This window comes from Corvus hawaiiensis, chromosome 3 (genome assembly GCF_020740725.1).
Source record: "Corvus hawaiiensis isolate bCorHaw1 chromosome 3, bCorHaw1.pri.cur, whole genome shotgun sequence".
NCBI classification, from domain to species: Eukaryota; Metazoa; Chordata; class Aves; order Passeriformes; family Corvidae; genus Corvus; species Corvus hawaiiensis.
This window is the reverse complement of record NC_063215.1, coordinates 58170145-58194591: the sequence shown is the minus strand read 5'-3', so window position 1 is coordinate 58194591 and position 24447 is coordinate 58170145. Positions and strand designations below refer to the sequence as shown.

General features: G+C 40.2%; 1 long non-coding RNA gene across 2 annotated transcripts; it reads left to right on the top strand.

Annotated features, from left to right (window-relative positions):
• The first annotated feature begins 14541 nt into the window (after positions 1-14541).
• Positions 14542-23095, top strand: LOC125323618. 2 transcript variants are annotated; one of them, XR_007202580.1, is made up of 3 exons: positions 14542-14659; positions 19973-20030; positions 22656-23095. It is a non-coding gene; the product is annotated as an uncharacterized LOC125323618 (long non-coding RNA). The 2 variants fall into 2 exon arrangements; XR_007202581.1 differs by lacking the exon at positions 22656-23095 and adding an exon at positions 20711-20797.
• Positions 23096-24447: the final 1352 nt, after the last annotated feature.

Below are 24447 nucleotides of genomic sequence, written 5' to 3'. Positions count from 1 at the left end.
AACCTAGGAGAAATTAGCTCAGTTAGTAATAGCATGGGGCTAATCCCATGGGTTTGATCCCTGTATGGGCCATTCACTGAAGAGTTGGACTCAGTGATCCTCGTGGGTCCCTTCCAACTCAGAAAATTCTGTGAAACCTTAGTGGCTGTGTCATGTTTGTTTTGTTTATTCCTATACAAATTTATTCCTGTATTGTTTATTCCTCACAGACAGTGAGGAGAAGTATCCTCCTCCATCTCTACTGCAGAGACCATTACTATGCATTGCTTCCAGAATGCATCTCTGAAATATTTTTACATCATAAACTGCAGACTCTTTTGTGAAGTGGTCAAAAGAGAAATATGCAAAAACGCCAATATATTTTATGCAAAATAGTCATTGAAGAATTAAAATGCAGGCATAACTGTTTTGTTTTGAATATCTCTTTCTGTGATGCTTCTTTATTGGCTAATCCTTTGGATTTTTGTGAATTTAAGACATGATAAAATTTTTTGATAAGAAATAAGTTCTCTTTGCCTTTCAGTAATTAGCACATTGGATAAAGTTTTGGAAAATAAAAGATCTTTTTTTCAGAGGGAAGTTTGGAAAAGAAGAACACTTTGTAGGGGAGTGGCAGGAAGAATGTCAGCTATTTTGGTGAGATTTTATTACTCACATTGTTTATGGCATGATGTGTGTATGTGTAGACACAGATTTTCTAAAATTCCTGTTCACTTAAAGTGCTCACAGTTTCTGAAAGTCGGGTTCCCACAGCATCCATCATTAAACACAGTAGGTTGGGCTATGTTCTCTGTTCCCATCCAAGTGAAACATCACATTCTGGAACCTGCTCTTTGTGGGCTGCTTCACTCTATGAGAGATTGAATTGGCCACAATTTGTGCTGCTGGACTCCCTTGAGCTCCATTTGTCACAGGGGCTTTGCATTTTACCATAGGTGGCCACACTAAGCCTTTAAAAACACATGCTGAACTGCAGTGACATAGCTGCAAAAATATTTTGGCTAAAAATACTGATATAACAAAGCAGCAAACTGGTGATATTCAGCTATCCACGTGTGTGATTGTACATAGGGGTTCAACAAACTCAGTAGTCAGCTGAAGAGCGTATGTGTGGTGGACGAGGTCTGAAATGGGAATGTTAGCTGGCAAGACAAAGGAGAAAGCAGATTACACATCCTACTCAAGTGACATGGAAAGACCACAGTCAGTGTGCATTTCTTTTGACTCTGATAGGCCTTATACATCCCTCACAAACTGTGACTCTCGGAGCTCCTGGAACATCCCCAAAGTGGGGTCATGGCACTTTGCCACAGTGCAGTCCTCTGATTTTATGGTGCATATCGTAGTTCATAATACATACAGAAAATGGTGTTGTTTTAGAAAGTGGTATTGCAAAAGCACATAATAAAAGTCCATTTAAGTAATTTGGAGGGGAAAAAAATAGTTTTTTAAATGAACCAGGGGATAGCATACAAAGAGGACCATAAACGTGTGTTTCAGTTGAGTCCCACAAGGCTGAGAAAGGACCAAAGCACTGAAAGTACAGAAGCAAGGGAGGAAAAAGCCTCAAGTACAGACTGTGAAGGTAGGCTGGCTCTCTTTCTCCTCCCTGCTTTTCTTTTTTTCTTTTGTGTGTACAGATCTGGGGTGATGCTCAAACTTCCTAGTATGCAGTTCTTAACTGGGGGTGTGACTAACTGGGAAGGAAAGCTGGTTAAAGGGAAACAGAGAGATGAGTCATCAGACCTTCTGTTAGCCAGGTCCAGCACACTTGTGCAGTTCAGTAAGGGGAAATACAAAACAATGTCTAAGAGCTTCTCTGAGTCTATCGAAAGCAGAAAAGGCAAGTTTTTTTAAAACTGCCAGGAAGTTAAGGCATCTGTTCCAAGTGATTCAAGCAGCCCTGGCTTTTTTAGAAAGAATGGAATGGGACTCAGATATGTATCTGCTAATGTTTTAAAGTCAGATGAGATGATGTTGAGGCTAGTGTGGAGAGGTATTTTATCCAGAACCTCCCAATTTTTAACAGTAAGGAAGGATTTTGATGCCTTATTTCAATCTCCATATCATTTCAGCTTGTTCCAACCTGAACAATAGACATCCGTTTGCCAAACTTTGAACCAAAATAAGGCAGGTCTCTCTTTCTCATGCAGGCCTTTTGGATTACATAGCAAATTTACCAGAGATCATATACAGTTCCATTTAACAAATACCAAAATTTGTTGGCAGAAGTATCTTTATGTGTATTCTGTGAGGCCTGAACAAAGATGTCCTTGTGATCACTATGAGATTGATTGACTGAAATTTCCACCGAGTGGAAAAGATATGTAACATCGCACGCACAAGTTTTCTCTTAACACTGTGAATGAATTCCTCAAAAAGGTTTTCCATGTATGCAAAACCCTCACTGGGGAACTGCTCAGCCAGGTTGAGCATAGGGCCTTTAAGGGGAGTCACAATGCAAACTTCCACAGGGTGCCAGTGCACACTGGATGTCTGGGGCCAGCTTGGGCTCTCCCAGGTGGGAGCTGTGTTCTGTCCTGAAGAAATAGTAATGCCAGGGAAAGCCTCTGTGCCTGGTGCAGCACCCATAGCAATACAACACATCATCTTTCTATTTCTCTTCCTCCCATGCCCTAGCTCACTGGAGTCTCTCATCTCTCGTTGGTAGTGTGTAGCCAGCACCCTTTTTGAGATGCAAGCCCAGGATTGTTCCTGCATTTCTAAGTGTTGGTGGAATTAGTCTTATAGCTAATGGCTCAGTGACATGTAACACAACATTGCTTCTACAATTCATGGTCCAAATTAACCAAGTGCAAACTTGGGCTAATTTAAAAGAGACAAACTCTTTTTAAGACTCTAGCCAGAGACCTGGCATATGTGCATTGATTTTCTCCTATGTTACAGGCTTTCTAAGTGGCCACAAAAGTAGGATCCTTTCTACTCCAATCTCTCAGTGGTAAAAAAGGGATGAGAACACTTCCCTGCCCTACAGAAACATTATGAGTGGCTTAGGCACTATGGTAATGGATACAGAGGGTAGCTAAGATAAATAACCTGATAGATGCAAGAAAATGATTGATGTTAGAATACTACAAATATGTTGAAAGCCTAAAATATCTTTGTGATGTCTCCTCATTTCTTGAAATGCCAATTAACATTTTTCACTCAGATACCTGATGTTTACATTGGCACATTTTTATGCTCACATGTCTTACAAAATGGATACTTGTCTGACTTTGATTTTAGATGAAAGCACTCATCTCTCAACCTCATAGTAATTCTGAAAGATAGAAAAGTTGCCTTCATAGGAAGAAAAACAATGGATTTTGATCCTGCTAGTGATGAGTGACAAGCCAAAAGTTTAATAAACAGACCAGGAGTACCATCATTGGTAACACTATAGCACAAGTAGCAAATCACCATTGACTAAATTACTCCAAAGTCCCCCAGCTCTCTGTGAAGAAAAATAAAGTGTTACTTTGGTTTCCTGTAATCCTTCCCCAGTAAAAACACAGGATTCCCTTAGGAGAGTTAAAATCCATTACTGGGCTTCTTTATGCCTTTTTGTAACTAATTGTCTCTTCCATGAAGGGTCTCACTTCCTTGAACCGTGAGCTAATGCAGACTCTCAGGGTACAGTGAGGCTGTAGAGAACTCAGCTTTTATGCTCATCTTCTTTCTGAGTAATTTATTTTAGTTTCCCCATTCCACCTCACAGCTTTCTAGGACTTTCCTGGTACCACCTGTGCAGCAGCCGTGTTGTGTGCAGGATAATGTGCTCTGAAGCATCTCTTTACAGGGCTGTGGGAAGCAGCCAGGCAGGCATGGCACCTGAAGCAGAGCACTTTGTACCACAAGCAGAATAAAGCTGGATTTGTTAGAAGGAGAAGTAGAGCTTCCTTTGCTTCCCTGATAGCTGAGCATACACTCAGCTCATCAGAGCAAGCAAACTGTTTCTTCTCCCCCAAGGTACTGCTTTTTTCCTACAACCATCTATCATGACTACTTTTGTTTCTCATCATTTTTTGCCACCCTCCCCCTTTTCAGACTGCTTGTCTCACAGCAAATTTATAAATTTTGTGGCTTATTCTCTCCAGGTTTGTTTCTCATCAACTTAAAAAACTCATCTAACTAAAGTTGCTAAAGAAACTTCTCAAATAATATTCTCCAGTTTCCACAGCTGGATGGTCAAAGCACACATTCATAACTCCATAAACTACATCTGAGCTGAGTTTGAGATCCTCAGTATACAAAAATGAATGCAAATTTTTAAGAATATGTAAATGTATATATGAGCACAATTGTAGAGGCTGGGCCCTGCAATACATCAGGAGGCCCTTTGATACGAAACTTACTTGAACATGTGGCTTGTAATGATACAAGTGACATGATGTGCAAGCAACTATAACAATAGTCAAGTGATTTCTTTATTGATCTGTCCCTTTCAATTCTGAACCATTGTTATTACAGGAAAGTTGTAAAATACATATCTTGCTACTTGATTTTTTTTGTTTTCTTTTGAAGAAATGGACGAGGAAAGCTAAACAGCTCCAGAATATACAACCCTATACAAGGTGTCGGAGAGGGGGGAGGGTGGCTCAGTGATGAATGACCAGTCGTTCAATTGTTTTCTTTCTTGCAGAAATCAGAGACAGAGTACAGTTTATCTTACCCTGACTTTTAGCAAGACAGATTGCCAGGCAAAACCCCTGGGTTGAAGTCATCCAGCCACCAAGTAGGGTAAAGAGACCTTTGCTGTTACCTTTACAAGACTGACCCCCACCTTCAGTGCCTTTTAAAAGTCTATGGTGTTTCTTTCTGAGGTTCTAATATGAACTTTAGCTATTTTCACACCATTTTTTATGCTGAACACAATCTGGAATGGTTTATTTGGGGCCCAAATCCTCCACTGTTATACAGGTTTAGACTAACTCATCTGTGTGCATTCCTTGCAAATGACAGTCCCTGGTGCGGAATTCCCTAACACACTGTGTTTAATTCCCCCCCATATTTTATTTCAGATGCCACTTGTTTAGCTCTAGTTTGAATGTTTCAGGCCTGCACTACTACACTGACATCAGTTAAACCTCTCTTTCACCTCATGGGTGTGAACGGGGAGGAGAACTGTTTGCTGAGAGGTGAAAATCCCTAAGTAATGGCAAGCTAACTCCAAGACAGGCTGTCATTGTCCCAGATTGTTTCCTGCACTTCCCTTTAGTTGTGTTTTTCTTACCCACTCCATTCCAGTAATTTGGAACAATACTTCTGGATGTGGCATCCTGAATTTATTTCACCTACATCTGAGAGGCAGCATAGATCTTAAGTGGCCTTAATCATGTCCTGAAGGTGCATATTTCCCTGTGACAACTATAAAATGAATCAGTAGCTTAAGTCAGCTGAAAAGAAACTGTGCCAATGTGCGCTTGATCTAACAGTTTCCTAAAATTCAGAGGTCCACAAAAGGCAGGACAGACAGAAAGAGTTAAAAGGGAAAGATGGTTGCACTTGCAGTATCTGTTTCTTGCAAGTGACCGTAACATGTTTATACAGCTCTCAGCCAGGCTAGCGGATAATTAAAGGGAAGGACTGACACTAGACACTACTCCACCTTATACACTATGGTGTGGGGAAAGTCACACAAGTGGGATCATAAGAAAACAGCAGCAAATTCTCTTCTCTCTTTTTGACAAGCTCCATCTCTTCTATTTTGCAGTTAGAAGGATTCCTGACTTAGTCCACCTTGGTGGGAGGGTGTTAAAATATACTGATAAATTTAGCGTCCAAGTTGATCTTTCAGCATTACAATCAAGTATTTTATAAATTCTGACCACAGCAGGACAAACACCTTTGCTATGGTCCAGTTCAGCAGCATATACCCTCATCAGCATAAATCCATCCAATTATCTGCCTATTCCTACAGCTATAGGTTATACTTTGATCTCAGATGTGTCTTTCAGTGAGATCAAGTACAGATCTGAGTCCTTGTCCAAGCTCACATAACCAGATTCTGGGTGGGGAGAGAAGTCTTGGCAACAATGTGATTTCGGTGCATGTTTGTGATCAGGGGAGTAATTACCTGTTCTCTGGCCATGTGAGGGGTCAAAGAAGACCATCCTCCCTCTGGACTGCCCAGACCACTTGGCCAATTTGTCAAGAATCCCATAGGATAAATATCTGTCTCCAGAGACCTTTATAGTGACAAATCCAAATAAATCAGAGTCACTTTTACTGAGCACTTCAGCAGACAGCTCAGATTTAATGAATCAGCTTTCAGACCCCCAAGGAAGATTTTCTTTCCCAAGCCGAACAAATATTCGACAAAATTTGCTTTCAGGATAAAATTCTATCAATCCATTTAGCAATATTTTGTGATTGTAGTTGGCAATACCACTAACAGTGTTTTAAAAAGCATTGGGAATGCAGCAAAGAGCTCTCAGGATCAGCTGTAAGATCAGGGTGTCCTGTGCAGAGAAAAGGAGGCTGCGATGGATCAGATGATTTTCTTCATCACTGATTGAGGGTGGACTTTGCATTCCTTTACTGGTTCCCTTCTGCAGTCTTGGCTGGAATTCCCCACCAACATGAGAGAAAAAAAAAAAAACAAGGAAAAAAGAAAAGAAATCAACCTTAACCCCCCACATCACCAAAGTCATCACCCAGACAAAACCTTGCAGGTTAGTTGTTGTGGGTCATTCAAACAGTTTTAAGGTTTAACATCTTGATCCCCTCTAAAAACTTCCATCTCTATTTCCTTCCCCCCTTTGGGATCCATCCAGATGCCTGCTCAAATACCTGCTGGCGCCAGAGGAAATTCTCTGTAATGGATACCCTGCGATGTAAAACCAATATTTTGTTTCCAGGGTCATCCCTTTCACACTCTCACAGATCCTCTTGCTTCACCAACCTGCCTCTTGGTCAAGCCAAAACATGAATCCAAAGGGTGGGATTTCGAAGCAGTTTAATAGGCTTGGTGATTGCTAACCCACACATTTCCTCAGCTTCCTCCTCCTGTTGTGGTAGCCTTTCTGATAATTTATGTCAGGTTAACAGTCTGCTGGGCAGATACCTCTGCTCACAGTTCAGCAGAGAAGGAGAAAGAGAGTAATTTAACCTGACCCAAAGTGCTCATGATGACCAGAATGGCAACACCTCTTCAGATAGGCTTGTACGTATTACAAAGGCCTAATAAGAAGCATCTTTCAGCGTTAGGATGTAAGTGAGTGCATCAGGATCCAGTGCCAGGTAAAACAGTTAAACAAAAAACATTTTTCAGTGTCATTCATACACAAACAAAAAACCAGAAACATTTCATTTGTAATGGTTCCCCATCTTCTGTTTAGGGGATCAGGCTGGCTATAAGAAGTGGATCAGTGTTTGGAATTTGGTCGGGAACTTCTTGATTTGACACTATCCCATTCTACTTGTGGTTTTTATTTGTGCTTTCTGGATTTTTACATGATAATTAGCAAATTGCTTTATATTAATGTGTTTCAATATAATGAGCCTCGTTAATAGTCATATGGGATACGTGAGAAGGAGTTTTTCAGAAAGGACCAAACAAAAGCACTTTTAAAGTGACATTTCAGGTCCTCATTTCCTCATTTAGTCTTATAATAAATAATATGGTCAATACCTCCAGGATGACAATTGAAGAAAACATTTAAAGTTATTTAGTTATATAAAATAGATAATCCTACTTTTTATGTAATTTTAATGAAGAAAACGTACAATGATACAATAACAAGGATGAATTTCAGGCCCTATAATTGGATTGAAAATGAATATTATTTAAAAAACTTTGCCTTTTTAATTTTTTCTCATTAAAGAAACAAGCAGAATAGATGACTTTTTTCCTAACTTCCATCTTTTAAATAGAACATAATATACAGAGAATGTCAGGAAACAAATATTCTTTTGCCCATGACTGAAAAGAACACATAAAATAAACTTTTGCAAAATGGCTGCATATAAGAATTCGCCATGGAGTGAGCAATTTATTACACTAAAAATTTGTCATCCAGAATCCTGTGGAATATGCCAGAATGATTGTTCATTCCTTAAAAGAAGTATCTTCCATTTCTATATAATGCATAAAGTGCAGAAGAACAAGAGTAAAAATGTGGTTTTTTAATGATTATGATAATGACTGATCTTGTTCCAATTTGAGTCAATGACAAAACTCCATGGAATTGAGCTGAATATATGTGTGTAGGTAAGATGTTGTTTACTGTGCTTTTGCTTTTTCTGAGAGCAAAATGTAAATGAAATATATTCCTTGCACAAATTAGATTATCCCAAGTCATCTGCTGACTCCTACTTAAAACAGAGTACGGGGATCTCTCCACGTTCTCCAGGAGCTGCAAACCCGAGTATCTATGCAGTCTTAAAGACACTCTTGCCACTGTGTGAATTGGCTGCTGCATCAAAAAAGGAATGAACACAGTCATGGAACAAGAGTTCATGAGATTTTGCTCGTGTATATAAATGAATGTAACATTATTAAGTTCTCCCAGCCCTCTTTCAGCTGCAGTTAGAATTTTTTTTAAAAGCATCACATATCTTTGTGCAGAGTCTTGCCTGGTTTTAGTACAGCCATGAACGGGGAGAGAGTAAATTGTTCCTCCATGTGCCACATTTGAACTGAGCAGAGGGAGCACAAACTGCATGACTGATTCCGCAGCAACTGAGTGGGCACAGGCCAAAAGAAAGAGGGAGAAGTAAAAACAACCTTAAGTTATGTTCTACCAACATCAGCCAGGTAACACATGTGGTAGAAATGGACAGAGATTATGCCAGTAGAGGAAATTATCCTTACAAGAGAGGAAACAGGAACAGAGAAAGCACTCTGCTAGTTTTGATTTTCCTGAACCACTTATTTGGAATGTAAAACTACCAGTTTACATGTCTTTAAGCTGAGACTCGACCAGTCTCTTGTAAGATGAAAAAGAACTATGTGCCTAGAGTGCTCTCATTTTTGTTAACAAAACCTTTGGAAGACAAACAATCTGACAAACTCTACCCAATTTCTTCAGTGGCACAAATCACTTGTCAGCTTGTGTAATGCCTTAGCAGCAGAGATGGAGCGGCATGAAAAAAACCAACTCCCTCTGGAACAGGAGGTAGGGAAGAGTGCTGGAAATGCTACAGAGTAATGTTATTAGGAAGTGTGAAGGAGGAGAAGGGAGTTGTTTACAATAAACTGACCTAATGATTCCTAAGTCATTGGCTGTAAAATTCATCTGTCCTCAGGTAAAAGGTGCAAGGCAAAATGGATCAATATAGTTACCCCCTTCCTTCTCTGGCCCATCCTCGTGGGTGATAGAGCATAACAGTGTTGGTTTTGACATTATTAGGTTATCCTGAAAATAAATCACTTTTGAAAAGGTGAATAATTGGACAGAGCTTAGTGCTGACAAGCTGAAGGTTGGAGGCTGGGGGGAGGGCAGTGGTGAGGGGGAGAGGGAAGGCGGGCTGCGGTATTGCAAAGGCAAACTCATTACAGGAAGCCACCAGCATGTTAGGAGCTGTAAGTCTCATTCTGGTTTGCACTTTGGCAAATGAGTGCAGTTTCTGGTCTGATAAATATCATATTGTATTTATGGTTTCTGAAACTATTTTTGATCCAGCAGAGAAATGAGACATACCTTTTCATGTAATTGAAACTCTGAGAGGTATACCCCTGTCCAGTAAAATTAAAAGGTAGTAAATTTTGTCCCTATAAAAGGAAATTCCCACTTTTCCCAACATTTAGCTAATCTGTAGAGTTCACTGCCGTAAGTGGTCATCAAGATAATATATTATGGCTGGCCTCTAAAAGAGCTAGATAAGCTTATGACCATCCACAACATCTGTAACTATGCAAGTGAAGATCATGATAATGGCAGTCCAACCTCATATTTTACAGCATAAAATAAACCCCCTTGGGGACGCAGAAAAGACTGGATAATTGACTATTTATCCAATGGGTTGTTCTAATCCTTATTCTGACACCTAAGAGGCAGAGCAACATTAGGCACAGGGTACCAGATTATTTGCTTGCATCTACTCCCACCAAAGATTGCAGCAGTATTTCGAGTGTTTGCTGTGAACTTGGACTTCGTGTAGAAGTCTCTGAAAGTTTGGTGCTGATAGTGGGCTGTAATTCGTCATTGAGATGAAAATTAATGAGGTCAATCTACCATTCCTGGAAAGTTTTCTGAATGTGAGTGCTGTGGTTCTGGAACAATGTTGGCATTTAAGGAATATAGGTTCACATCCTAATGCCCAAACATTTGCAATGTGATCATGAGTATATCATGCATAGCTGCATTACACATTAGCTTACCCACTCCAGATGAGTGATTTTCTTTCATTCAATTTTTTTCTGTCTCGTCTGTTCCATATTAGGCTGTCTAGATGAGGACTCTTAGATCAATTTTATGCAGTATCTGACACAAAGATACAGTTTGCATCCTGAATGGGGTTTGCTGAGGCAAAACCATCTGTTCCAAACAATGGATTTAATTTTGATCTTTACAAAACTTTCAGAGGTACACCCAGCCTGTTTGTGGCACCTATCTATTAAACGTTGTCATTGCTTGAGGAATATACTCTCTTTTGGGATTGAAATAATGAAAAAGATCCTGAAAATGCAGTTCCAAGTAGCATACAATTTCATATTCTTCTTCCTTCTTCTTATCTCCTAGCAGGTACTTAAGGACTTTCAGAAATCTGTCTTCCAAGAACTTCCCTTCCCAAACTTCCCTTCCCTAACATCCCTGTAAATGTCACAGTTCCTTGCAGTGCATGCTGGTGGTGTGGAGATAGGAACACAAGGGGCACAATAACAAGTTGTCAGGGAGCTGGGTGAAATTTTCCATGTCTTCTCCCAGACTTTTTAATATTTTTGAGAAACTCCTTTTCATTCAGAAAATGCATTATGAGAAATTTATGACAGGAAGACACCAACACATGAAATGGGCCACAAGTCATCAGCTTTTAGGGTTCCACAAAAGTCCAAAATCAGCCCTGCTCTGAGGGAAGCCTTATAAAGCAGTGCATTTTGCAATCCCAGACATGGTTCTTCTACAGGCCAAACCCTGCAGTTGCAGACCCACTTGAAGATATTCTCACCACCCTCTTCGCCTCTGCTGCTTCTTCCTGTCCTCCTCCCCATGGTGCTGGAGTTCATGGTCTGCTCTGCTGTGATGAGTCAACTGTTTGGCTGGCTATGCTCCCAAGCACACTTGTCATAGTGCCTGCTTTCAAAACAGATAACTATTTTTTTCCTTTTTCTTTTAAAACCAGACCATTCCCCAGGTCTGGTTTGGAGTTCAGCCATCAAATTGTCACATCCAAGAGGAGGTAACTCCTATCAAGCAAGGAAGGAATCTCTTAACACTTCTCTGCTTTTAAAGTATTTGTGCCCTGGAAAAACACTCTGTTGTTAGATAAGAGGCAACCCAGAAAAGTCCATGAAAAGGGGAGGGATCTTTCAGGCCACACTGCTATAATAAAGCTAATTCAAATTCATTATCACTACATGATACAATCAGTCCTATATAGTTATCAGGTTCTGGGGCTGTTTTCTTTTTCTGCCACTGACAAATAGGCCAAAGTAAACCAGGTCACTGATAAGACAGACCCCTGGGAAGATGTTCTGCCATGCTTGATGCATGGATAGGGCTTTTTGTTCATCACTCACATGATTTTGTCTTGCAGCATCTGTTTATTTTCCTTCTCCTTTCATTGCCAAAGTTTGAAAGCAGCCTGAAATAGAATAGGATTTATGCTACAATCTGCAAACCCTGAACTCTTTATTTAGGAGAGTCAAAGACTATAAGGCCGAGAAAGGCCTTTGGTATCCCCTTGTCTGACCCCTGCTACAACTGAGGCCATTAGCTTTCTCTGACTTAATTCTTGTTTGGTCTATCTACTGGAAAAACATCCAGTCCTGGTTTAGGAATTGTGAGTGGTGGAGAGAATTCATCACAACTCTCCACGAACTGTTCTTATGGTCAATTACCCCATCTGTTAAAAAATTTCCATTGTACTTCACTTTAGATTTGCTGAGCTTCAATTCCCAGATGTTGGCTCTTGTCCTTGCTGTGCCTCTAACCCTAGATTTCTACCCAGAGTGAGCTCAGAGAATGGGATGGTAATTAGGCACATACATATATATCACTTAGAGACATTTTCAGTCATTATTGCCTCCTCAGCAGAAATGAGGTCTGAACAGAGTCACAAGGTTTTCTGAGAAACAGATTAAAATTTGTTATCATTCTAAATATTTACATTTGTGGCATTTGAATTACAGGCATATGATTTTCCAGTACCTGTGGAAATGTAACTCCCACTAGATGCTTTTTAAGGATGACTGGGTACATTTTAAAAGAGAAATGACCTGTTATCCAGAATTGCAGAGGATCCACTTTTGCCATTGCTGTCAGCTGAATGACATCAATGCATTTTATTTGCAATGCAAATTCAGCACATATAAGAGGCCAAAGTAAATTCAGATATCATAGTTGTGATGCTACAAACTTATGAATTAGAGCTGATAAATGGACTTGACATCTGTTTCTGAACGGTGCTGTCATGTTATTACAAGATGTTTCTATTATGTGATGACCCCTTCCCTTCCCTGAGGATGCTGACAAATGCTGTCCAGACCAAGATGGCAGAGCTAGATTGGAATGATAAGGCACAGCCAAGGCCCTACAATTTGCCTTTCAAATTGTTCTTTCCACCAGTATTATGTAACTTTACCCTTTCTAGGGGAGCATCCATGGAACCACATTTACTTCAGATGATGCCTTCTGATCTGGTTACATGTAGCATTTTCGTGAGAGCTGTCAGGGACCAGTTGCCTTGCACTGGGCTCTAGACTCTACGGGACCTGTGGTGCAGGGTGGAGAGGATGTTTCCTAACAAATGTGGGAGTAGGCATTTGGACCGCTTTAACTCTGTGCATAATTGTCCCCAGGCAGGAAGAGCTGCTTTCCGCTTTGCTCTCTTGTGTTGCTTAGTTCTGCAAGCTCATAAGGCTGGGACAGATTGTGATTTCGATTGGGGACATTTTCCCCAATGTATTATGCCACCAACCAGTGAAGAACTGCCAAAGGCATGAGAAAATGCCTTGTGCCATGTGTCCACACCCACACAGAGGAAGGAGAGTCCTTGGCCTAGGAGGGAGCTGTGGTGGGTTGATGCCAGCTGGGAGTTTTCCTTTGCGGGTGATGACTCTGGGTAGCTGTTTAAAATTAGCCCACACAGGGGGTAGTAAGGAGAGAACCTGGCCCACAGGTGGAGTCATGCTGACACTTCCATGAGGTCGAACTGGCTGCACCAGAGCCAATTCACCAGCACAGATGAGCAGACAGGCTGGTGAAAAGAACTGAATCCACATCTAAGTGAGGACAGCAGTAAAAGTCTGTTGTCACTTTTGGTACTCAAGTATGCTCCCCCCACTCTAACTGCTATCACAGTTTTTTTTCTTTCAATGCTATTTGGCAACTGTTTGATACTGTGGAAGGAGAGCATTTTAATAACAAGAAAATTGAAATTTAATTAATTTGCAAGGGAACCTTCTAGTTGTTCCAATAAATGATGCTAGATTGTTCATTGAGAGAAGATCTCAATGCCATATATGTGATGAGTATGTAGGGACAACTTATCTTTTGAAGCTGCAGTTGGTTGATTTGTGGGTTTTTTTGTCCATAGTAGAAATTAATACTACATATGAATGAACAAGAATAATAATTATGCTCTGCAGTTAGAAGTTCTAGTGTTTTTTGTTTATTTAATAATTTTCTGGAAAAGCTCACAGACATTGGCTCTCATTGTCCAAATACTTCATTTAGATTCCACTTTATAGCTGTCCTGAAATGTAACTGGTCATCTGGCCGAACACCAGAAGGCAGCCAATTAAATTCACAGGAAAACATTAATCTGAGCTGAAGAATTCATAGCACATGTGTGCAATCATTCCTCCTTTTACGTATGCTTTCTGTTCTTCCTCTGCTCCTGCTCTCCCAGCTCCCACCCCCCCGCTTCTTATTTCACCGGTCAAATGAGAACGTGCCAACTCTAACAGCACTGTCCGAGGGAAAGGAAAATTAACACCAGTTTTGCTTTTATGTGTTCAGGACTCAGTCCAACAGGGCCACTAGAGTGAATGTTGAGTTTTTCTCCTGCTTTTACCAAGCCTGGGACCTGGCCCAAGCATTGTGTTGCCAGCATGTATCAGCACACAGGGTGTGAGGACAGAGAACGCAGGAGCCAGGACGTGGGTGGCAATGAACAAGCCGCGGGCTGGAAGGGAAGAATGAGATGGAGAGGGAGGGCTTGCAGGAACTGAGGAGGAGGAATGGGGAAGTTGGGCATGCTGAGAGCAGGAACAGAGCTCTGGGATTACCAGGACATGCTCTCCCTGGGCCTGGGAGCTGAGCCTGGTCTCCTAACTTCTCTCCTGTCAGTAAACATCTGTGAACAGCTGCTGGAGATGTAGGTTTATTGTCTCCTTCTCCTTTCTGTGTCATTTTGCAGGAAGTCACACAGCTCTACTGTGCACTTCAGCAGGGGAGAGGTATGCTGTGGCTGCAGGGAGTTCATGCTCTTCCAGCAAGTCAAGCTGGGGTCACCTTGATTCCACCTCCATCTCAGGACAAAAAGGGAGGTGAGGTTTTTCCAAGGAAAGGATTGCATCACAAAACAAACAGTTAAGCATTTACCATCTGGGAAATAAGGGAAAGGATGGTACTTTTACTCTCTCACTGGATGATAGTTTTGTTGCACGAGAGGGAGATAATCTCCAGAACTACTTCCATAGGTGTGGTGGAAGGTGGTAAATGGGTGGTAAAGAAAGTGGAAGAAGACTGGGGTTAAGGTGCCTAGTTAAATTGGCTAAAATTATTCTATTTATTGTCTATGGCACAATGCTTCTAAACAATGCTGAGTCCTGGGTTTCCAAAATCGAGAATCTAGCAGTTAAATAGATAATTGTGTATTCCCCTGTTAGCTGGGGTGCCTCACATGGTTCCTAGCCTGGACTTTTACAGGCACACAGGTGTTATCAAGAGACATGATTTGAGCTTAAGAAGCATTGTAAAAATGCTCCACACACTGGAGAATCAGATCCTGGCTGTTGTGGGGCCTCCGTTCTCTGGGCATTCAGATTCTCCTGTTTAACTGTGAAGAGTTACACTGCTTACAGGTAAAGAGTTTCACAGTAAGGCATTGCAGTTTGTCTCACGTAAGAAGTGATCTGTACATGCATGGAAATCTGTCTCACTGTAATAAAGTGCACAGATATATAGACACATATATATGTATATGCCTCATACATTATTCATGAACACTGGATGAGAGATAGTAGAAAAGCTATACTATCCTATACCATCCATAAAGATCTATGTGAATAAGGAACTCTGCCATAATAAAACCACATTACATTTAGCACTTTTTAACACTCCAAACCACTACACACTCTCATTGACGGACAAAAGGAAATAAGGTTGAATGGGGAAATATGTTATCTTCTCAACACCAGAGGGAGCCCACCTGGGATATAATCCACTTACTGGCATAGGGAGTGTGTTCTTTCCTGAATATATGCTCCAAATATGTTTTTTGTCTCTGTCTTGCATTCGTGCACACACACACAAGAACACTGAGGTTATATCCATTCACAACAGATCCATGCCACTTACATGCATGTGTATATGTGTGTGTATAACCAAGATACGCGATGTAGTGTGCTGTATGCTTTTTGTTTTGATTTGGTTATTTAATTCATAATTCAGTTGAGATCTGAGATACAAATGCTAAGTAGTTTTTTGGCTTGATGTCATACAAAGTTTTAACACAATGCTTTTGCTCATGGCCTCTGGCCAATGTGTATGCCTTGCACGTCATTTGTGGATGCTCTCAGGAAAGAATGTGCAGAATTGCATTTATTTTTTGGCATTATGTGTTGCATGAAAGCTACTTTAATGCTTATTCTAGGCCAGCTATTCAAAAAAATGTAATACTACTTGAATTTTATAAACAAGAGTTTAAACAGGGCTGCTTTATGTTATTGTTACTTACATTTTACAATGAAGAGGCAAACATATGGATCATCAGAAGTCAAACTCGTCTTTTGCTTCCTAACGAATGTGTAAGTTACAGGTATGATGAAAACTTTTCTTACTGTTGTGCCCAATTGTTTCTGACAGAAAGCCCACAAATTGCAAACAGATTGCCACTCTCATTTAGCTAGAAGTTTTGGTGCTGGTTTCAAAGGAAGCAGGAGGAAATGGAAATGTGAAGGATATGTGTTCATAGGACAAGATCTACCTGGACTGTAAGAAAGTATTCTGAAGGCATGGACATAATTTTCACTCTATAGACGTGAAATGCGTGTCAGTAAAAACTTTCTGACTGGTGCTCTCTGCAGTATTCCATGAAAAAAAAATGAGCTTAGCCATTGTTCTTTCTACACACAAAATTCAATGTTACAGCAGTTCCAAAGGGAGATGGCTGGAGAGGTAAATGCCTTGGCTGCCTGGTTTGTTAAACAAAGTGTATCCATGGTCAACACCAGAAAACTAGTGTTTAGGAGCTGAGATGTGCACCTCAGTCTGGACATACTTTCTCCATTTCAGAAGCATTTCCCAAACTCCATCTCAGCTGCTGACCTGTTCCTGCAGTCCTAGGTCCTGTCACAACTGGTGGCATCATGACTGCAATAATTTTGGAGAAATGTCTCAGCAGATGCTAGAAACAGGAAGTTACCAGGTGAAATGTGCATATTCATTGATTTGTTCCTCACAGCTTTATCCTGGCAATCTCTTGTCTAGAATGAAGGAAAAAAATAATTGCTGAGGATCTTTGGGTTTAAGGCCTGCGATGCCCCTCTACTCACAACCCAAAGTGAGCAGCACCTTCTCATCTTCAGTTTTGGCTTGCTCAGAGGAACACTGCTGTAAAATATAACAGAGGCTGCTCTAATTTACAGCTGTCTGCACTCTTCTTAGCAACCATCAGGCAGGACTGCTAGCTTTCCCATATGTTTTTCTTCCTCCTTGCAGTCCAGCCCTTGGAAGAAACAAAGGCCTGAAGGAAAGAAAGGGAATGGCTTGGAGTGATCCTATTCAGAGTCATTTTGTTCCCCCTCAAGCCAGCCAAGAGCTCAAAGCAGAAAGGAAGGCTAATAACAGTACCAACTTGGTCTGGTGACATTGGAGTGATAAATACCTGCAAAATTGCAGTAAATGCTGAGAGTTGATAAATATTGTGAGGGATGTATGAAATGAGGAGTCCTTTGAACACAGGGAGTGATGGAAACACAGGAGGCTGTGGACCATTTGTTTGGAGAAGAACAGATCATGTACTAAATTATCTACTAGACATAAACTCTAGCAACAGTTGTAAAATGCCAGCTTTTAAATTGATTTTGTAGTGATTTTCAAGTGTGAGTATAATTAGTTCTGTAAGAAGAGAAAATGATATAAGGAAACATTGTGCTGAAGTACAGCCTTCAGTGACTGGGGCTGGATACCTCTGCTAACTCAAGATTATTGGTTTAGAAACAAATACTTCTTTAGATTTTCCTCTGAACAGGTGAAAAAATCAGCTAGAAATGATTGGAATATTTTTTGTGTAGTGTGAAAAGGACAAAGAACTCATTTTTTTCACATTAAAACATCGCTGACTTCAGGAACTTTAGTCTTGATTACTTCAGGTGAAGTTTATTTTATTATAGTTGAATGTGAAGATTGCTGAAAGAAATCTCATGGGAATGCTCATTACTGTCTGATCATCTAAGTACTTTTAATCCAAGCAGTTTGGAGTCAAATGAACAGCTAAACATTTATGTGCTTCTTCTGAATTTCCAAGTTGAGTATGCCTGACATTTTGTAGAATATTATTACATTGATTTTTTTTTTTTTTTTGATGTTTAATGGTTTTACAGTTTCCCAGCTTCCTGTACTCCAGACTTCTTTTCTAAGCAGCTATTGCTGCTCTCTCTTTACCTCCACACAGAATTCTAGGAGCAAATGGCTTAAAATCTCTCTAACAAATGCAAAGCCAAACACTGTAATTGATTTCAAGAAAAGGAGAGAATTCCATCAGGAGATCCTCATCAGTGATTGGTTTTAAGGACCATGTTGAACAAGCAAGTGTCTGGAATGAAACAGATGTAAATTAACCTGTACTTAGGCAAGGGAGCATTGCAGATGATCTCTGGAGAACCCTTTGATTCTTGAAATATATTTTACCATTCTAAAATATAAATAGAGAGTAAAATTGTAAGATTTTTTTAAAGTATCATAATTTCTAGGGTTTGGTGGCATAGCTAAAAATCTGTTTGGAGACACGTCACGCTGCTATATTGAATGCGTTTTTTGATTTTTTGGAATAACTGCTGAAAAGAATTTTTCACTTGATGTTTTTATATAATGATGCTGTTGCCACCTCCATTAAGTCCTCTGGCACTTTTCCAAAGAAAAAGAACCTTTTCAATTTCCAAAGAACCTTTGGTAATCAAGCACAAAACAGCAGAGGTCTTCCTCTCACTCAGGCTTTCCTGGTGCTTACCAGGTGCTTGCACGATGAACAGAGTTACAACACAGTCTGAGAAGGTCTGAAAGCCTCTCAATTCTGGATACAGAAGCTGTGCTAAAACACAGCTTCAGAGCTTTATATATGCCAGAACAGCAAATGAACAGCCTTCAGCATTTTTTGCGTGAGGGTTCAAGTCATATCAAATCAGAGGGGGCCATCAAGAGAGGATGCACTGGCTATTAGCAAAAGGGAGTTAACAAGTGATGAAGTCAGGAATGTGCTGATGTCTTTAAGCTGAACGAGGGGGATAAAGGGTGGGAAGTCACAGCTTTCTAGAGACGAAGCCACTGTTGGGTTAATTAATTGGGGTGGGATGTCTGCACATTGAGGGGAGGAAAGGAGCTTCATTTGGTACACGTCTAAGTTTTGAGCAGCAGTTACAAAAGACTGGAGCTAGGGGAAGGACAGAAGTGTTTGGTACAGCTCAAACTGGCAGGAAGCCAGAAAAACTTGTCAGATATTTGTGAAAATAGGTTGCAGCTGCTAGGGCTAGGAGTGCTTCACGGTATAAGCAGCACTCTGGGACTTAGCGAGAGCCCACACTGTCCCCACAATTTCTGACAAAGCTTGTCTGCCACAGGTCAGGTTTCATAAGTGAGGACTGGGTTTGATAAAATGAAATGCCACACAGCAGGCTTGCACAGTGTGACATCTCCTTCTGGCCTGACAGTGCCAGGTGAAGAACTCTGAGATTTCTTTTGAAGACAAACCGTATGTGCCTCCTCCTCTGTGCTTGCAGAATATGTATCTTCTCCCTGACATTTAACTCTACAGCAACATCCAAGCAAGCAGTTTCCCATTTATGGCAAATCAAGAGTTGATGTCACTGCAAGCAATGTGCCATGATACCAGGAAGGAGTAGAGATGACTGCTTTGTTTGAACAAGAAGTAGTGGCCATTCAACTTAAGAAATTTTAAAAGGCTTGGTGCTTGTTTTTCTTCCAGTGCCATACTCTTTCTCATTCCTCCTCTTCCCTTGTTCCTTTGTAAACTTTACACTGATTAACTTTATCTCAGAGCTTAATTTTCCTGCTAAGTTTGGGGGAGGAAAAGATAGTATTTCCAAAACTAATTTCTCTGACTGCCTAAATACATATTTAAAAACTTACCTGTCTGCAGGATTGATTTGATTAACCATCCTAAATATATTAGATACTCTCTACCTCCAGAAAGAATATTCTTATGTTTTGGGGAAAAGGATAATTTTGGGAGACAAGACAAAAAGTCACCAATATTTGGAGGTGTTTTTTTGTGTTCATCTTGCATAATAATATCTGTTAGGCAAAAGATTTACAAATGGCATGACTTTGACTTTTAACAATTTAATATAGTAATACTTATAACTTTTAATGTCCCCCTTTTTTTTTTTTTAAATTTTTAGGTGCATTAAGATGAAAATATTATTTTGTGGAAGTTTCAGTGTGTTGTCCTGGACTCAGGTAAGCACCACTATAGCACAGGTTTTATCCTTCCTCCTCTCAAAAATGCCTGTTCATTTTTAAGAGGAAAAAGGAGAAGAAAGGAAGAGTGATAGTTTGCTATTGTTGTTTTGCCCTCATCTTAGTCCACAATATTAACATAAAGCAGTGTCGTGCTTATAGAAATACTGGTATCTGTATGCAACTTTCATAGGTTGTGCAAGGCTGGAGTCGGCAAATGTTTATCATGAATGGCTATGTCCATCCTAAGGGTTTCCATCATCCTGTGAAATTAGAACAAAGTGTGCTGAAGGTAAAGGAAAGGATCCTCTTTTCCTGTTTTAAAATACAAAATGAGAACAAAATAAATCAAAGGGACAGTTGCATTTTACTGTTTTTCAGTGCTCACATATTGCAACTATTTATTAACATTTTATAATATCCTAAATATAAGTCAGGAACTTTACAGGCTGTGGAAATGAGTCCTTGTACTTGTGCCTCAGCTGGAATGTATCACAATACCTGATTCACACCAGCTGAAGGTCCCCAGTTTTGGATGAGGCTCAGATGTTTCACCTCACCCCTATGTTTGGCCCTGAGAGCTACTTTGTACATTTATAAACTTATCTAAATGTGACTAATGACATTTCCACATGCCCATCAATGAGTGTTTTCCTTCTCTCTTTCAAACCTGCTTAAAGTGGAAGAGACAAAAGTCCGGGAGAAGGGCTGCCTGCCTTTTTTATCTAGCCTGCCAAGGGGCACAGACAGGAGAATGTAGATGGAGCTTCTCCTCCCACTTTCAGGACAGAAAACCAAAGCAGATCTAGATGGAGAAGCAGAAGAAGGTGAAAAAACTTCTTTTCCTTTCCTCCTTTCTTTATTCCTCTTCCCTTTTTTAAACATCTAGTCTCCTTGAACTGAAGAACTGATGTTTTTATCTCCATTTTTTTCTCCACTCCATCATGCAAAGAGTTATTCCAAAATCACTTGGCAGCTGTAAGACAAGCTATTTCCTAACCCTCAAAATAACTTTTGTTTTGAATAGTTCCCAACTCCTTAAAAATGCATCCACATGTATGCATGTTTTACATGGGAAAGAAACCTTACAGAAGTAAATATTCATGGTTAATGACTATTAAAATCCTGCTACAATCATTATTAAATTTGGGCTCATTCTGTGTGGAAAGCCGTATGTATTAATCAGTATGTATTTGTGATGTAAACTGTGCAAACACTAAGGAAAGAAGCAATCCTAACCCCAAATTTCTACCATCTAGACAGAAAGGGTGAGTCTGTTAGACCCCTAGGTTCAAAATAGGGAAAGGAATATTTTTCCTTGCTACAGTCTGAAAAGGCCTTTTAAATACTTTTTGGCTACCAGCCACATAAACAGAAACACCAAGGCTGGCATACACAATACAAAATAAAACCTTGGGGGTGCAATTTGCCCAGTTTTGTTTGACAGCCTCATTTCACTAACCAGCTGAGGGTCAGTGTATGTTGTTGAACACTTCTATTACCTTTCATCTGCTCATAGGCTGCTTGAGCACAGACTTGCCAGGAGCTTTCTTCCTAGCACTGGTCCGTAGTAAGTTCAGTAACTTTCTTTACACTGTGGTTGTAACCAATCCTTGCCACTCTCATAAAAACAGAGACAACTTTGGTATTCACCTCTGAAAATTCACTAGAGGGATTACAGCAGGAGAAATGATACCAGTAAAATAGACCTTGGAAAACAAAAGACGTCCATACTTGGTGAAAACCAGGCAGTAGCAAATAAGGCTGGCCTTTTTTTGCATCTTGACATAGCATTTCTTTTTTTTTCCAAAGCATGAAAAAGTATGGATAATTCTACCAACATTTCCATAGTAGAAAGTGTCTCTCCTCTTCAGGGCATTAAGTGGAGAGATTTCTTGCTGGACAATGAATGATGCAATGATAAAAAATATTTGGAAATTGCTTATTTCTCAACAGTTATCTTTTTCTTCTTAAACTAACTCTTCCTGCCTAAAGAGACCTTGGGGATTCCCAGCCTTCCTTCCCCTTTGAAATGGAGCTGTGAAAAGCTGTTGTTTCTCTCCTTCCCCTGGGTTTCTTAATGTCTAAGTCCTATCACCCTCTTCCCCTTCGTGAAAACTGAAGAATTTGAAAAACTCCACACTACTCAAGGGAAGAGAGAGGCTTCCACGTGTGTCAGGGTCCTCTTCACAAACATATTAAAAAAATTACCTTTATTGCTGATTTCAGCAGATCTCCAGCCTACAGAGTGTTTGTTTCTAACTAGCTCTTCCCAATTCACTAATAAATAAAATGTACTCCTGTAATGCAAATGCTACTGAGTCAATAAGGCCAGTTCAAAGTACAAAGCAATAGACAGTAGAGGTAACTAAGAAAACACAAGGCCAGGAAAAGGAGTAAAGTGATCAGCAAGTATTTGACTGTGATGCATCACTAGACTGGAAAAGTTAAACCATTTGACCTCTGGAGGACTTTTCCAACGTGAATTTATCCCATGACCCTAAAAATATTCGGTTTTCTCATCCTGCAAGATTGCCCCCAAAATAAAATGCCCATTTAATGTCTTCTTTTTCCTGTAGTTCTCAGAAGTCAGCACCTCTGCTTGCTCTTTTCTTGTCTTTCCAGTGCTGAAAATACAGCAGTAAAACCATTCCTCTCTCTGCACATAACTTGGGCAAGGACTGGATGCTTAAGGAAGATAACAGATTTGATGAAGAAATTCAGAAACACAAAACTGACAAATGAAATAAACAAGTTTATCGTATTTCCTGTATGAAAGCATAAAGAGGAAAGTTTCAAAGGAAACAACTTTCAAGTGACAGAACATGTAAGAACATGTGATTTAAACAAGTTTACGAAGTGATTTAAATACAGGCTTTTAAGTTGGCTGGATGATCTCTACTCAGTTCTTTAAAGATTCTGAACTGTTTTGTTCAATGACAGAAATGATTTAACTTTATTAATAACTTTATTATGTTAGTTAAACAAACTGAAACATAACGAAATAGATAAAAAGAAGAAAAAGAAAACCTCAACAACTTAAATCCATCAACACCCAGCAAAGAAGCCCCAAATTATCACTCAATCTGGGTCATTAAAACTAACATCAAAATAAATTAGGAATTAAGCAATACAGCTATCAAATTAAGACCAGGCCTATTATCAGTCTCCCTTCTTTGAACTGTCTTTTGGTTATGATGATTTTGTCTCCTGGAACTGCATCAAGCAGTGGGATTACACAACAGACACCAGGAGAGCACTCTTGACAAGCCAATTGTGGTAACTTGTCTTTCGCAGAAGCTGTCTTTTCAGAGCTCCATGGACTACTAACACAAACCACAAAACTGGTCTATTTCAGTACTTCTTAACTTGTGAAATCTATCTTACAGAGAGAGGACATGAGAAGATGAGGCATGAGAAGATGAGGCATGAGAAGACAACAGCACGCTGTGAGGGACAGGCTGACCTTTCCCTGTCTTGTGACTGTTTAGGATTATTTCAAATGGGAAGATGTTTTGGCAGATGTTGGGAGGATGTCATAGGTCCTTTCCAGTGCTGGCTATGTAAAGGCAGATGGGATCTGCCCTTGCTGTTCTCCAGCTGGAATCACCATTCTCCTGCTGGTAGGCAGGCTTCTTTCAGGAGTTCTGGTGGCTCATCCTGTGTGAGCACTTGCCATGAAATGGGCTAAATAAGCAATCACACAGATGTGAAACTGCCCATCTTATTTTGGCTGTCCTAAGTAGTTATGGGTGAGGAGAGGGCCCTGGACTGTTTGCCATCCCTTGTGTAGCACTGAGCACTGGTTGCAGTGGGGGGATGGCCAGGATTTGGGACTAGGCTGGAACTGTCATCTCTGTACAGAACAGCTGAAGCTGTTCTGAGGCTGAAGGAGGAGTGTCTGCAGTATTATCAGTTGTGATGGGGAATTTGACTGACCCTCATACAGACCTGTTGCAATTCCAAAACAAAAATTTAAGTATTTCAAAAGACTGGGAGATTTCCCAGCTAGAGATAAATCAACAGCTAAAAAGAAATCCAGAAGACAAAACAAAAAGGAAGGAAAAGTATGCAGTTCATGAACTCTAGCTTTCACAGCCATTGAAATTCTCTTAGAATATATCTTGGATCTCTGTTCAAAAAAAAAAGACAGTGCTGGCAAATTCTTTCTACTAGTGGATCTACCATGAGCTACGAAATCTTCGGCAGATGTGGGCACAGTCTCTTTAGTGACACCTTGAACTTCTTTTTCCCAGGAGGCCCATGGGGAGATTGAGTGACAACAGAACTCCTGACTCTGGGTCTCCTTGGTCTCTCCCTAGTCTCTTGCAAAAAGCTCTCAGTGTCCTTGGTCATATCTGCCTCCAGACCTATGAACAATGTGCAAGCTATGCAGCTTTCTCTAGTTGGCTTCAAA